This window comes from Capsicum annuum, chromosome 11, assembly GCF_002878395.1.
Source record: "Capsicum annuum cultivar UCD-10X-F1 chromosome 11, UCD10Xv1.1, whole genome shotgun sequence".
Classification (NCBI taxonomy): Eukaryota; Viridiplantae; Streptophyta; class Magnoliopsida; order Solanales; family Solanaceae; genus Capsicum; species Capsicum annuum.
The window spans coordinates 81,059,712-81,074,054 of NC_061121.1; the positions used below are offsets into that span (position 1 = coordinate 81,059,712).

Here is a 14,343-nt window from a genome sequence, read left to right on the forward strand (position 1 = left end):
TACTCATATACTATATTTCTGTGTTAGGACCTTGTTTGTGATATTGTGTTTGAGCATTCATTTCACTTTATTACATCATCTTATATTATCATATACTAATTTGGAAGCTGAAATATTTTAGATATAAGGTATGGCTGAGGCTTGATAGGAGAAATATATATATGTATCCCCTATTAGTAATATGAGATACATTCGTATATATGTATATTATCTCTCTATTTTTATTCCTTATTACTTGGTTGATCATAATTTATTTTTGTTGTTAAATATAAATGAATAGTGGTGAATCACCTTGGTTAGTGTACCTGCCCTATTTTTAGCAAATCTATTAGTCATTGTGTTGGGTTACCTTGATTGGATGAAAGGATGTAATTTCAAGATATGTATTGATAGGTGGAAACCTTGGGTAGTTGGGATGGTGGTTCTCTCCATTGCTTTGGATTAGAGTTGGTTATCAGTGATGCTTGTTGAGTACATGTGGTTCTGTACTCACCCTTGTTTTTTTTTTTTCTTCTTATTTTCTTGCACTCCATGCAGGTATTGGACCAAGTAGTAGCTTGAAGATTGTTTCCTTCGATCATTAACATTACAAATCAAGGTAGTTCTAGCGGACTCCAAGATTATCCCAATCTCTCTTTATCTTATATTTACCCACAGTTAAGATACTTTAACTATTGTCATCATTCTATATTTAGAGGCTTATGCTAATGACAACCAAACCTGAGATTTATGTATGTACGTATGTATATATATATATATATATATGGGTTTATTCTCCATTCTTTTTCTTTTATACTTCCATAATGGTGAATTTTGGTTGGATTAGGCTTAATTGTTAGAAGGATTTGATAAGTGTCATAGCGTACATATTTTGGATTGTGATGGAAACCAATATCTATACATCAAATTAACAAAAAAATTTTTTACACCAAGATTACTTTAAAAATATAATAAAATATTCTCCATTATATAACTTCATTCCTTTCAGGTTTCTCAGTCAGTGGATTATATCATCCTAGCCATGATAATGCTAATGAAAATAACCCAAAACACAAGATAGATCATCTTCAATCTTTTCACATCATCCTCTAATTCAAAACTTTTAACAAATTATCATGATTAACATCCTTTATTTAATGCATCATTTTTGTCAAATCATTTCTTTCTTGAAAAATGATATCTAGAAGTGTTTTTAAATGGTTGATTATTACTCACCAGGCGGGAGTTCTTCTTCACACCATCCCCAATTACTATATAATAAGGTATGATTAAAAAAAATTAAAATATTCAAATTTCAAGAGATAGATCTCAATAATGTGCATACAACATTAATCTGAGTTCACGATATGAAGATATTAAAAAACAACCCTCGAAGGTACTGACACAATAATCGTTGACATCGGGAATAAATTTATTTTTTAGACATTGTAGTTCATTTTTTTCAAATATATAAAGATGAGAAAAAATAAAGGGATAAAGAACTTATTTGGAATGCACAATATGAACAGTTGAAGAAAAAATTAAGGAAGAAAGAAAAAAGAGTGAGAGCCCTACCTTGGATAAAAAAACAAAAAACAATAAGACAATGTATTTTTTAGCATAATCAGGTAATTATGGATCTTGAATTTTAGAATAGTTGAGAGATGGCTAAGATTCTTTTAAATGTGTCAAAAATTCATGGCACTGTTGTGATGTCATTTTGTTGTTAAAAAGGAAACTTTTAGACCTAAAAAGACGTTGAGGATGTTTCTACTTTAATTAATGGAAAGATATATAAACCATCAAGGTCATTTTCTTATTTTTCATTTTCCCCATTTGATCCTCTATTTAGCTTTAAAATATTGTTTGTGACTCATAAATCTGTGTGGTATGATTTTAGACCCGTTTGGATGTATTTTGGAAGAGTTATAGAGTTTTAGGAGTTTAAAATATAAGATGGTTAATCAAAGTAAATATTTGAGGTTAAAAAGGATGCTTTTGAGTTTTTTATGATTCTATTAGGTCTCAAGGGTGTTATATAACTTAGTGAGATTGTTGAGACCCCGTTGCACTCGTGAGTGATTTAGACCCTTGATTGATATTCTTAATTTTCCTATATTTGGATTGAATTTGATCAATATTTGATATAAACAATCTCAAAATAAAGTTTTTTGTCGATTCCTACAGGCCAGCAATGTTCTTTAGAACTAATTTGCTTTATTGGTTTATATTTGGGAATTTTGAGTGAGTTTTGAGTGTTTAAATCAAGTTTTGGTGATTAGATAAAACTTTTGATATCGTATGTGAGTGCAATAAAACTTTCTTAGGAAGTTTGCAATCACACTCATGCTGACTAACGTGGTCAGTGCCATTGGTGCACATGGGGAGAAATTATGTTCTATAGAAATATAGCACTTTTGTTGCTTAAAATAAGGAAATATGCAAGTTTCTTAGGGTATTTTGTTAGATATGATGCTTTTGGGGTATGTTTTGCAGGAAATCATATTTTAGATGATAGTTCATGAAATAGGTAAAAAAAGGTATTTTTGGCAACTTTTTGGAGCAATTATTAATATTTGGGATATTTTCCAGCTTATTTGTGATCAAACCATGTTCGAGAATCAAAGAAGAGATAAAAATATTACTCTCGACACTTACCAAGTCAACATATGGATGCATGTAGGACCTATGGACCGCATGTAGGCAGAGCAAGTATCAGAAGTCCAAAATCCCAAGAGCTGAACTTGCAGGATTTTACCTCCCGATACCTGCATTTTGTACATGTGCCAAGTGTTACTATCACTGGTATTACTTGTGCCCAATACTAGACCACAGGTACGACCCATATATGTCCACCGACCCTGGTTTCTCCTATCACTATTAAAAAAACTGTAAAAAGAGACCCAAAAGAGAGACCTTAAAAATAGGTCGCAAAAAAGAGACTTCATGAGGTCACTTTTCTTTTTATTTTTTTAAATGTTTTTTACAAATCAAAAACGACCTAATGAGGTTGGTTCAACAAAAAATAAATTTTACCAAATAATAATAGGAACCTCACGAAATCAGAATGAAATTCTGAAAAAAATAGCAACCTCATGAGGTCGCTAAATATTGTTTAATCAATTAAACATATATTACAAAAATATCTCACTAAAAAAAACTCTTACTAAAGATTACACTTCATTTAAAAAATCATTTTTCCTCCCACCAACCCACCCAAAAAAATACGTCAAAACCAAGCCAACCCCACCCTAACTCCACCCCCACCCATAAAAAAAACTCACTCTCTTTCCCTCTCACTCCAATGAACTTACGGCCACCATCCACCATCAATTTTTCCAGTGCCACACAATTTTAGGCTTTTTTTTAAAGAAAAGATTATTTTTTGCGAATTTCACCCCACATATCTTTAATTTGTGCTTAATGAGTTTCATATTAAAATTTAATTTTATTTTTGGCTTATAATTTTGTGATTAGGGCTGGTGTTTGCGAGTTAAATGGGAGTTTGTTAGCAAAGTGTAACAACTTGAAGTTCAATTGGTATTAATTTCCTGATCTGCATCTTTATTTCAGGTAATCTTTTTTTCTCCTATAAATGTTATTTTTCAAATATTTATTTCTTAATTATTTTGTTGTTTTGTTAAATTCTTTGAGTTTGTGCAACTAGCTAGTGAAGCAACTCATTTTTTTTTGGTTGATGAATAATAGGAATATTAGTTGAATGACATTTTTTCTGATAAACTGACAGTTTCTGCTAATGCATTTGTGTAATTTAACAAAGTAAAGTGTTTTTGGTGTGAATTTCCTTAGTTTTAATTTGTCTTGGTGTAAGTTTAATTGGGGTTTAGTTCAATTTGAGAATTGTTAATTGACTGTTATTAAAATTTGGTTCTTGAATAGGTGGATACTGATTGAAAATTCTATAAACATGTGCATTAGCATGTTTGGCTACACTTAGTTGTTTTGGTTGATAGTCTATCTGTGCTTCTACTTCATTAGTTCAATTTGTGATTTGCATGGAGAACATCACGATTACTAATTTAGTGAATTCGATGAAATTTTGGCACTGAAGCATAACTGGGAAAGTCTAGTTTAAATTACCCTCATGATCTGCAAAAAATTGAAGCATAATTTTACATGAATGAGATGAAAATAGAAAGATTATACATTTGTTTAAGAACAAGTGAACTTCATTTACTGAGAATGGTGTTTTGAAGATAGATGAGCTAGGTCTGAGAAGATATCCTAACTGTAATTTTCACACTAAAGGGCTATTGTTTTATCAAGATACAGTGAATGGTGTCAACTTGCTAAGTGTTTGTATAGATGTAGATGTAATCCAAGAAAATCTACCAATTAACAACCTGTTATCAAGTCGATATATCTCCATAATAAACAAATTTGTATCATTCAAGTAAATAATTTACATTTAATTGGTGAAGTGTTGCATCATTCAATCTAGTAAGTCATTTTCCAGTGGCACATCATTACTCTAGAGTATTAGGGGATACCATTAAAGCTTGTTCAGTTTTTTTTTTGTGTCATGCATCACACATCAGTGATTACTATCCTCGTTAGTGTCACCTTAGGCTTGAATATCCACTTTGATATTCGGATACATAAATTTGACAGAGATGTTTTCCCTATCTTCTTGAGGATATTAAAATATTTCAAGTCCTACAATCTACAAAAACTGAAACATATTAGAAAACACTAGTTCTAAAGGCATTAGTACGAGTGCAAAAATATTGTAGTGTTTTTTAAAATTGTGCCTAGATCTATGTGATTAATGGTATCTGGAGCCAAGTGTGACTTTTCGTTAGATCTTTCTTTGAGAAGGGAAGACTGGATCTTTCTTTGGTGATTTTTATTGAATTATGACTGCTTAGTGATTACCTTATCCTCAGACAACCGATAATTTTGGGGTATTTAACATGAGATGCTATAATGAACCGGTGCATTTTTATAGAGATTATATATATATCTTTTCAATAACCAAAAAATCTTGTAGTAGTGTTCAGTGTTTGAAACTTATATATGTGAAGGTATCAAGAGAAACTCAATAACTTATATACCAGAAAGGTTCTTATATATAATTGAACTAGAAAAATCCTCTATCCAGAACAACATTTACAGCTTTTCTAATAGCACATCTTTCCATTTTGTACATTTTTTCTCCTTTGGTAAGATAAAGTTATGGAGCCCTTTTGATATGTTTCTGTTTGTCATAAGTTGCTAAAAGCTTTGAGTTTTAAGCCCTATTGATAGTTCTCCCATACTAACAGTAATATAGATATCCAAAATTTTTGGTTGATCTTTTAATCCGTAGTTGAAGTTTAGGCGATAGATTTTTGGACAAATGACAGTTCGATTAAAATCAGAAATTCTTAACCAAAATGATTATTCTTATATGTTTGGTCACTTATTACATCTTCCTGCCCCTGGTTTCTTTGTCTAAGTCGTCTATCTATGGCTAAAACTGATGCATCTTTGCAAACATGCAGATGCATGCTAGTTAAACACACTTTTCTTTCCCGTTGGTCACCAATCTAGCATATCTGAACATCCATCTTAGCATTAATTTTTATTATTAACAGTGGTGTCCGGATCAGCTTGCTCCATCTCAGCACCAATATCTCTTTTACAATGTTCATCTTTTGGATATTTTATGCATTAGTGACACAATATTCACTCCCTTAAAGCATTACATATCTCAAGAATGTCATATAGGACTTCCCTTTTACTAGCATCTAGGAATCCAATGGTTTATGAAAAAAATACAGTGGAATTTTTTCTAGTGTCATATCGAAAAAGAAATGCAAAAGTTTTTGAAGAAGTCGGGAAAGTGCGATTGTTGAATTCAACTGATACCCATGGCATGCATTGCATTATATTCACTATAATGGATTTCTTAGCTGTAGCCAATGTTAAAATCCTTCCTAGCTTATTTCTACTTACTCCAAAAAAGGAGTAGTGACTAGGAAAAGATAATGACAACAGTAATATAGAGTTTAGCTATCGATCCATGCTACTTGGTACTATCTATGTAAGATAGTCAGATTTTATCTAATAAATAGAGACCTCAAAAGGTAATAGTTAATTAGGATCAAGATAATGGTTAGTAAGGGACATCCTAAGACTCAAAATAAAAAAGGTGGAGTCTGTCTACTCGTCCAAAAAACTATAGATGGTACATAACTTACTGATTCTACAAGAAAGGTATCGGGTTCGTTCAACATAGCACGATAAGCCTATGGAGTTAAGAAACCAGGGGAACACAATCCTAATATTCACCAATATTGATCATAACCTAAGATGATAGTTGATCTTTGTTTGATATTTCTATTCAAAACCCCTTGTTACTTTCCAGTTCTTGCCCGTCCATTACAATATCTAAAGTCCACGAGTCCACGTATTTCCTTAGAATTAGACCGTAACCTTTGTTGGGTTACTAATTATGATAGTGACCGTATCATCAACTGATAGGAGGTGTTGTTTTGACATCATTAAGTAACCGCATAGGCCATAAGTCTCATTGAAATCTATCTCGATGAACGTGCTATAATAACTTTAACTAAATTCTTCATCTATCTATGACTTTGTTCCACCATATCTGACCTCAAGAGCTTAATTAGAACAATTTTTGGTGTGATTTCTTTAGTATCGAAAGAAGATAAGTTAACCTCTAATTTGAAGAATTTTTTGCTATTTTCCTTGAATATTAGGATTAAATTAGTGTTTATCAATTTATGGTGATTTAATTTTCAATTTGAGTTTAACTTTTTTTTGCATAAAATTTAATATATAAGTGTCTTCTCTTAAGAGTATTGTAACTTCAAATAAATTTTCCAGCTTCATTATATGTTTTTTAGGGTTGGATTTTTGTCTCAATTTTAATCAAAGCTTTATATCCCAATATAAGTATTAGTGGACTCCTGTTCATATGTAGAGCAAGTTTTGAACAGATTAGGAATATTCTGATGGTATTCAAAAAAAGAAGAATGCTTTTTGGTCGTTGGTACATGGCTAGCAATTTAACTTTGAGGAAAATTATGACATACTCTTCTTTAAACATAGCTTAGGCTGAGACTTATAAGATAAAGTATATTATTTTGTGGGTGAATTTTTAGGTTGATAAGAGTAATAAGACTTATTGATATTGTAGTACTCAAATTGGAATTTTGTCAATGAATAACCCGATACTTGGAAAGATTAATTCATTCACAATGTTGTGGATATATTCATGCTTTATTTTGCATATGAGCAGAGATTTATCTTTTTGCACACGGTGTGCAATATAAATAAGGCGAAAATATAAGTGTGACAAATGGGCATAATTAAGAAATTTTATTAATAGTAAGGCTTGTAGTTGTGATTTGAATTGAAAAATAAATTTGTTTATGCATATTGCATTTACATTCATATTATTTTCTGCTCATGCATATGAATTTATACTAATGGATCATTGGTAAAGAATATGATAAAAAACTCTTTTAATTGATATAAAATAGTAATTTTCGCTCTGGTTCAGCACCGAGTAGCACTATCAACAAATATAATGATAGCCATTGGCATAAAAATATTTTGAGATCATAGTAGAGCATATCAAGGGGTGCATCACCAAATAAGATCATATTAAGGAAATATCACATAAGCATAAGGTTAAGACAGAAGATATGGATTATCGGCTAGAGGGAGTAGGGCCAACCTAGATGCGACAGGGTTTCATAGACACCTTTAGATTTGTAGGATGTCATGGTTCTTATCTTGAGTTTCTTAAAGGTATAACTCTAACAAGAGCTGTAACTATCACTCTTAATGGACTACATGCTAGATTTAAGGTTCATCCTTTAAAGCAAGAACTAGTTAAGGATTATTAGACTTTTGAGGCACATCTAGCTTCTGATGTGGCTCCACATAGTATTGTTTTCCCATTTGATTTGCTGCTGGACTAGTTATGGCTTATCCAGTGATGTCAATTGAGGAGCAAAACCTGTTTAATAAGTTCTTTAGGATTGGTCCTTCAAGATTTGTTGTTTCACCTGATGAAAATGCTTATGTGTTTTTTAGTGAGTTGTTAGGAGATGCTGTATAAAATAAGTTAGGTTAAATCTCAAAGTGTAGATTACACTACTTTCCAAATGGTGGGACTAATAAAGTAATTTAGATGTCTTATCTTGATCGCAGACCAGCTTAGTTGCCTCTTATAACATGAGCTTAGTTTGTCTTCCTTTCTAGGAAAGAATATTCTTCATAGTATGAGGGATAGTACATCCCAATTTGAGGATCTTAAGTAACCATCAGGTTCCAAACATTGGCTACAAATATTTTATTGAGTATACCTACATAAGAGGAGTAGGTTAGAAAGTTAAAAGGATTGATTACTTTTCTTTATTTGGCTACTAGGTAGATAGTGGCTACTAGTGGTACTATTGAGTAGGTGTTTTATCATTCTAAGAGTATTAAGGATATTAGTATTTGTGCCTACAGAGGCAGCATTAACAGTATTTGTAGATATGGTTGTTTTAGTAGTTCATCTTCTTGAGGTAGAGACTTTTCAGGTAGGGGTCATCATTTTCAGCATAGCTGACAAGTTCAAGTGGCCTTATAAACTTCTATGGGTGGATATTCTAGGAATATTAGTCATAGCATCCAAAGTTCATGACATAGACACTTTAGTTCATTAAATCTATTTAGTTATCCGATTATCAATGGTGGATAATTTAATTATGAAGAGGTCAGCCATTTTACTAAAGCATATCCCAGGTGCATGTAAGGCAGGCATCATATTGTTCTCAAGTTTAGACTTACTGTTCACCATTAGCACCAATTAGACAAGGTTCATAAAGTTGCAGAGGTGGTTCTGATCTTGATAGGGTAGAGCTTAGGAAGATCATTGAATTGGTCATGCTTGTACACAGCTTGGGGGCGAACATGGACATTTTTCTATTTTTTAGCAGACCACGAAACCTTGTATAAAGAGATTGTAGTTAATATTTTCTATTTTTCATCAGCCAATTTTTGTGTCATTTGATCAAGGATTTACTATTTGTATGTTTCTGTCTATTTTACTATGCATCTAGCTATGACTTGTTATTCCCTAACAATACCCATTCATGTTTGTACTCCTGTAGGTGATTTATTAGTAGTGGATCAAGTGTATCAATCCAAAGTTGTGACTTATTTAGGGTACGCCACGTGGATAGATCTAAATATTCTTTATATAGTGCACTTTAATGTGATTTTAGGTATGAATCAATTGTCTCCTTATCATGTTGTCTTGGATTGTCATGCCAAGATTGTTACTTTATTATACTTGGTACCCCTCATTGTTGAAGGGTGCTGTTATCCATGCATCAAAGAAGGATATTTCATTGTTGAAAGCAAAAAATATGGTAAAGAAAAGGTATTTGTCATACCTAGAACATATTTAGGATCTTAGTGTTGATACTCCCTCTCTTGAGTCAGTTTCTATTGTAAAGAGTTCATTGAGGTTGTTCCAATGGAAAAGATAGGTATTATAAAAGACTGTGACATCGAATTTGAGATTGATCTAAAGACAAACACTTAATGTGATGGCCCACTAGGTCATTTTCTCAATTTCCATGCATTTGAAAGCCTAAATCGTAGATAGAGAAACCTAGTACTAACATCAACCAATATGGCTGTTACCACCATTTGTGGGGTCATCACATCAAAGTAATTCCCTCAATTACCATCTTAGAACAACCTTAAATCTATAACCCAAACACAACATCAATCCTAAAAGAAAACCAATATGTTAATATCCTTAAACTGAAACCTCTAACCCCATCAGTATCTAGTGTACCACCAAAGCCTGTAGTAATGTTAGATAGTGAACCTAATACCACTTGGAAGAAATCCAAAGTTAGATGACTTATTATTCAGGAGAATCTACAATATGCTATTGTAGAAAAGGTTTTGCATGGAAAACCATACATTGAGAAATTAAGGAAAACTATTCTGGGGCAATGTAGAATCAAGAATGAATGCAGTCTAGGTGTCTTGGATTCAAAGCATATTAGTTTAGAGGACAATGTACATATGCTCTCTACATCAACATTTTATGTAAAGTCTAAAGAAATGTATTGGCCAATGAAGTTAAATGGGATCCATGGTTTTAACCAGATATGGAAACAACGATACGAGTAGTGTGGATCTCATTCCCAAAATTACCATTAATTTTTTTTGCCAAAGAGGCAATTTTTTCTATTGCCGCTATAGTAGGAAAACCACTCATAGTAGATATACCAATGAGGAATAAAATGAGGCCTAGCTGTGCTACGGCAAAAATTGAAGTTTACTTGGTGCCAAAGTTACCTCAAAGGGTGCGGATCAATAACGAAGATGATATAAAATGGGAGATCAAATCGAAATAGATAATGATTAGCTGTGATTACATGCCAAAATACTAAGATGAATGTTTCTTACAAGGTCATGATGAGGGGAGTTGTTGGACTATTCATTAAGAATTATTTGAGTCAATGAAAGAGGATGAGTACAATGTGAAAGCAATTGAAGAGAATAGGAAGACAACCTCTGGGACCAGCTAACCAAAGAGAAGTGCTATCTAGTAGACATGTAGTTGAAAACAATTAGTACAAGCAGGAATGGATGATCGGAAGGAGAAATAAGTACATAAAGGAAAAGTATGGATACATTCAAAGAGAAATTGAACACAAAGATGAGAATCCTTTTGAGGTACTTAAGAATGGGGAAGAAGAAATGTAGAACATTAAGCAAGATTATACGATTCTCTAGTTAAAGAGAATATAAAAGAATAGTAGGAAACAAATCCAAAGAGTATGTAGAGTCAGGGAAAGATAAAAAGAAAGATGATATAAAATCTACACAAACAGAGAGGCATTTACAGGAGACATATGATCAACACACTAAGACAAAAGATCAACATAAGACAAATAATAAGGGTGTATAAACCAAAATAGGTGGTGGTAGAACACTTGAAAGTATATAATATTAAATATCAAGGTGAAAAAATAGAGGAACGCACAATAGATGTGTCAGAAGTGGACATGAATGGTGATTAATCCCCTTACTAAAATACAGAAAATTAAGGATAACAACTCAAAGATGATGTAGAAGAGAACTACATAAATTTATTAGCTCATGCAAATTCAAGACAAACAAGAAGTACAGTTGTAAAAAATAATAAGATCTAATGAATGCACTAATATGGAAAATAAGGTCAGCGAGCACGCAAAATGAATTCACCAGACTTGTTAATATGTAGAGGTTGTACCATTTTTACTTTGTGGGACTCATGGAGACATTCCAAGACATACAAAAGTTAAGATTCTACAGGAAGAAACTAGGGCTTAAACATGCATTCAGTAATATGAGTGGAAAGATTTGGGATTTTATAGGTTAAATTATGAGGATTGATGTCTTGAGGGATGAGGAACAACAACTTACTCTTATGGTTTATAATCAAAATCAATATCTGGAAGTTATTATTTCACTAGCATATGCTAAATTTACTAAAGAGGAAATACTACACATATGGGATCTCTGTATGTTTTATAATGACTATCGAATACCCTAATTAGTTAATATGAGGAGATTTCAATATGATCACTAATGAGGAAAAAAAACTAGGGGGTTTTCCAGTTATAAAAATGGAGGCAATAGGCTTTAACCATTGCATGAATATGTGTGATCTTGTAGACATAGAATTCAAAGATAGTAATTTTACTTGTCAGAATAGAAGAACAGTTAAGGATTTAATTTTTAAGAGTCTAGATAGGGTGATATGTAATATGTTAGTAAAACCTAAACACCCTGTGTTGGATGTGGAACACTTAGTAGAGTGCGATTCAGCTCATGCGCCCCTACTTATCCCTCTAAAGAAGAGTACAAAAAAAGTGACTGTGTGTTTTAGGTTCTTCAATTTCTAGTTGAAAGAAGATTTATTTATGGAGGTAGTCAAGAAAAATTAGCAGGCAAACTTTGGAAAAAATCATTTTTATTCGTACCAATTTAAGATAAAGAAAGTTAAGAAGGCTCTCACTCAATGGTTCAAGACTTTTGGTAATTATCTTAGGAAATAGCAACACTTGAGGAGATAATAAAAGTACAGGAAATCCAATTTGAAGTAAACCCCTCAGGTGTAAACAAGGAAGGATTGCATGAAGCTTAGACTAGATTGAATAAAACCTTCATAAGGAGGAAAAGTTTTAGAAACAAAAAGCATGAATAGAGTGGTTTAAAGGTGGGTAAGGAAATAAAAAATTCTTCCTCACTAAAGTCCATGGGAGGAGTAGATTAAAGGTAAATAGGATACAAATTGATAAAGGAGAATGGATAGAGTAACAAGACGAGATTGCGGAAGCTGCAGTGAAGTTCTACAAAGAGGAATTTAAGAAACAACCAGATAATGTCAATTTTTACATGTTTGATAATTTCCTACTATAATCAGCATCAAATGAATAATGAATTACAATGAATGAAAACAAAGGAGAAGGTCTATAGAGCTGTCATGGGATAATTAGAAATAGCACTAGTGGGCCAAATGGTATGACATGAGAATTTTATTAGGGTACTTGGGAGATAATAGGGGATTATGGACATAACATTGTGCAGGCTATATATATATATATATATATATATATATATATATTTGATTATGGGCATAACATTGTGCAGGCTTTCTTTTGCGGTGCAAAATTTCCTAGATTTACAACTCATACATATTTAGTTCAGTTGTCAAAAAGTGATGGTGAATACTTTATCAGATCTAAGGCTTATATAACTTAGTGACTTTTTTAATAAAATATTCTCAAAGATAATTCATAAGAAAATAAAAATATTACTTCTACAGACATATCTACTGAATAGGCTAGTTTTGTACAAGGAAGGACCATGGCTAAGAATGTTCTGCTTTCATAGGAAATCATCACCAAAATAAGGAAGAGGGGTAAACCTCCTATTTGGTAATTAAATTGGACATGACGAAAACTTAACATCGGGTGGAATGATTTTTTTTTGTTAAAGTACTGAGGAAAATTTGCTTCAGTGAGAGAATTATTAATATGGTGTAAACACAGATTGGAAACAATTGGTACTCAATAGTATTAAATGGATATCTTAAAGGTTTTATCAGTTTATCAAGAGGTCTAAAATAAGGGATCCAATCTCTCCCACTCTTTTTATTCTAGCAGCAAAGTTAATGTCTAGAGCACTTAACTCTTTGATGAAGAAAAAGGAGTTCAAAAAGTTTGAGATGCCAAGAGAAAGTCCCATATTAAATCTATTTAGCCTTTGCAGATGACAATATAATATTGTGAAAAACATAAACTGAAATAATAAAAATTGTAGATTACACATTGGAAAGGTATGAAAAATATCTAGATAGAAAATCAATAAGGAGAAGAGTGGTATTTATGTCTATCACTGTCACGACCCAAAAACAAATGGTCATGATGGAACTTGTCATGACAAGCTTTGGCAAGTAAGTCTATCACCCAAACTGATATAACAAATGATCATGACAGAACTTGTCATGACAAGCTTTGGCAAGTAAGTCTATCACTGAAACTGATATGGCGAGGGAAATCAATGCTGAAACCCAAGACAAGGCTTCTAGAGTGAAACTAAGCCACAAAAACATGATAAAAGTAGAAATATAATCAAGGATACCATACCCAATACCAAAACCTGGTGTTACAGTATAAGAACCATTAATACAACTCAAAGTTTGAATATACATAGGATATCCAAAAAGAACAAACTCTGTCCCTGAGTACAATAAGACATAGTCAAGATAAACAAAGGAAATGGACTACTCTGGATGCATAAATAACCCACTACCTCAAACAGACTCTACATGCTACCTGAATTAGCTATCCATGTGGTGCACTCATAACTGGACCTGCACCGAAAGGGCGTAGTAGGGATGAGTATGGTCCACTTGTACTAAATAGGTATCATAGGCCAACTGAGTAAAGTAGAAAGTAAAGCATACAAACACAAACTATAGGCACGTCAGCTGCAATCAAAAAATATCCCAAATAATAGACCACACCTCTCCACTAATAGTTCTACATATATACATGTAACAAATACAAGTACAAGACGAAAACACCAAAATATATGAATAACAGGTACAAGTAGGGAAATGAATACAAATAGGAATATATCATATAAAGAACAAAAATAAAACATAGAATAAGCTCAATATATATATATATGGGGTGCATTGAAGATGATAATGATGATTATGATGATGCATGAGGCCGTCACACAATTTCCGTATACACCTTCCAAGCTATGCACCCAGGAAGGTCCCATGGTAGGTTCATCAACCCACATCTACCAAGATTAGCT

The 14,343-nt window shown here is 32.4% G+C and overlaps 1 long non-coding RNA gene across 3 annotated transcripts in view; it reads left to right on the plus strand.

Annotated features, from left to right (window-relative positions):
• Nucleotides 1–3,004: 3,004 nt before the first annotated feature.
• The window catches only part of LOC107848544, a 28,707-nt gene continuing 17,368 nt past the window's right edge, over nt 3,005–14,343 (plus strand). For all 3 annotated transcript variants that reach the window (XR_001668080.2, XR_007046691.1, XR_007046690.1), the window contains exons 1-2: nt 3,005–3,552; nt 9,114–9,168. This is a non-coding gene — a long non-coding RNA (uncharacterized LOC107848544). The remainder of the gene's footprint in view (nt 3,553–9,113; nt 9,169–14,343) is intronic.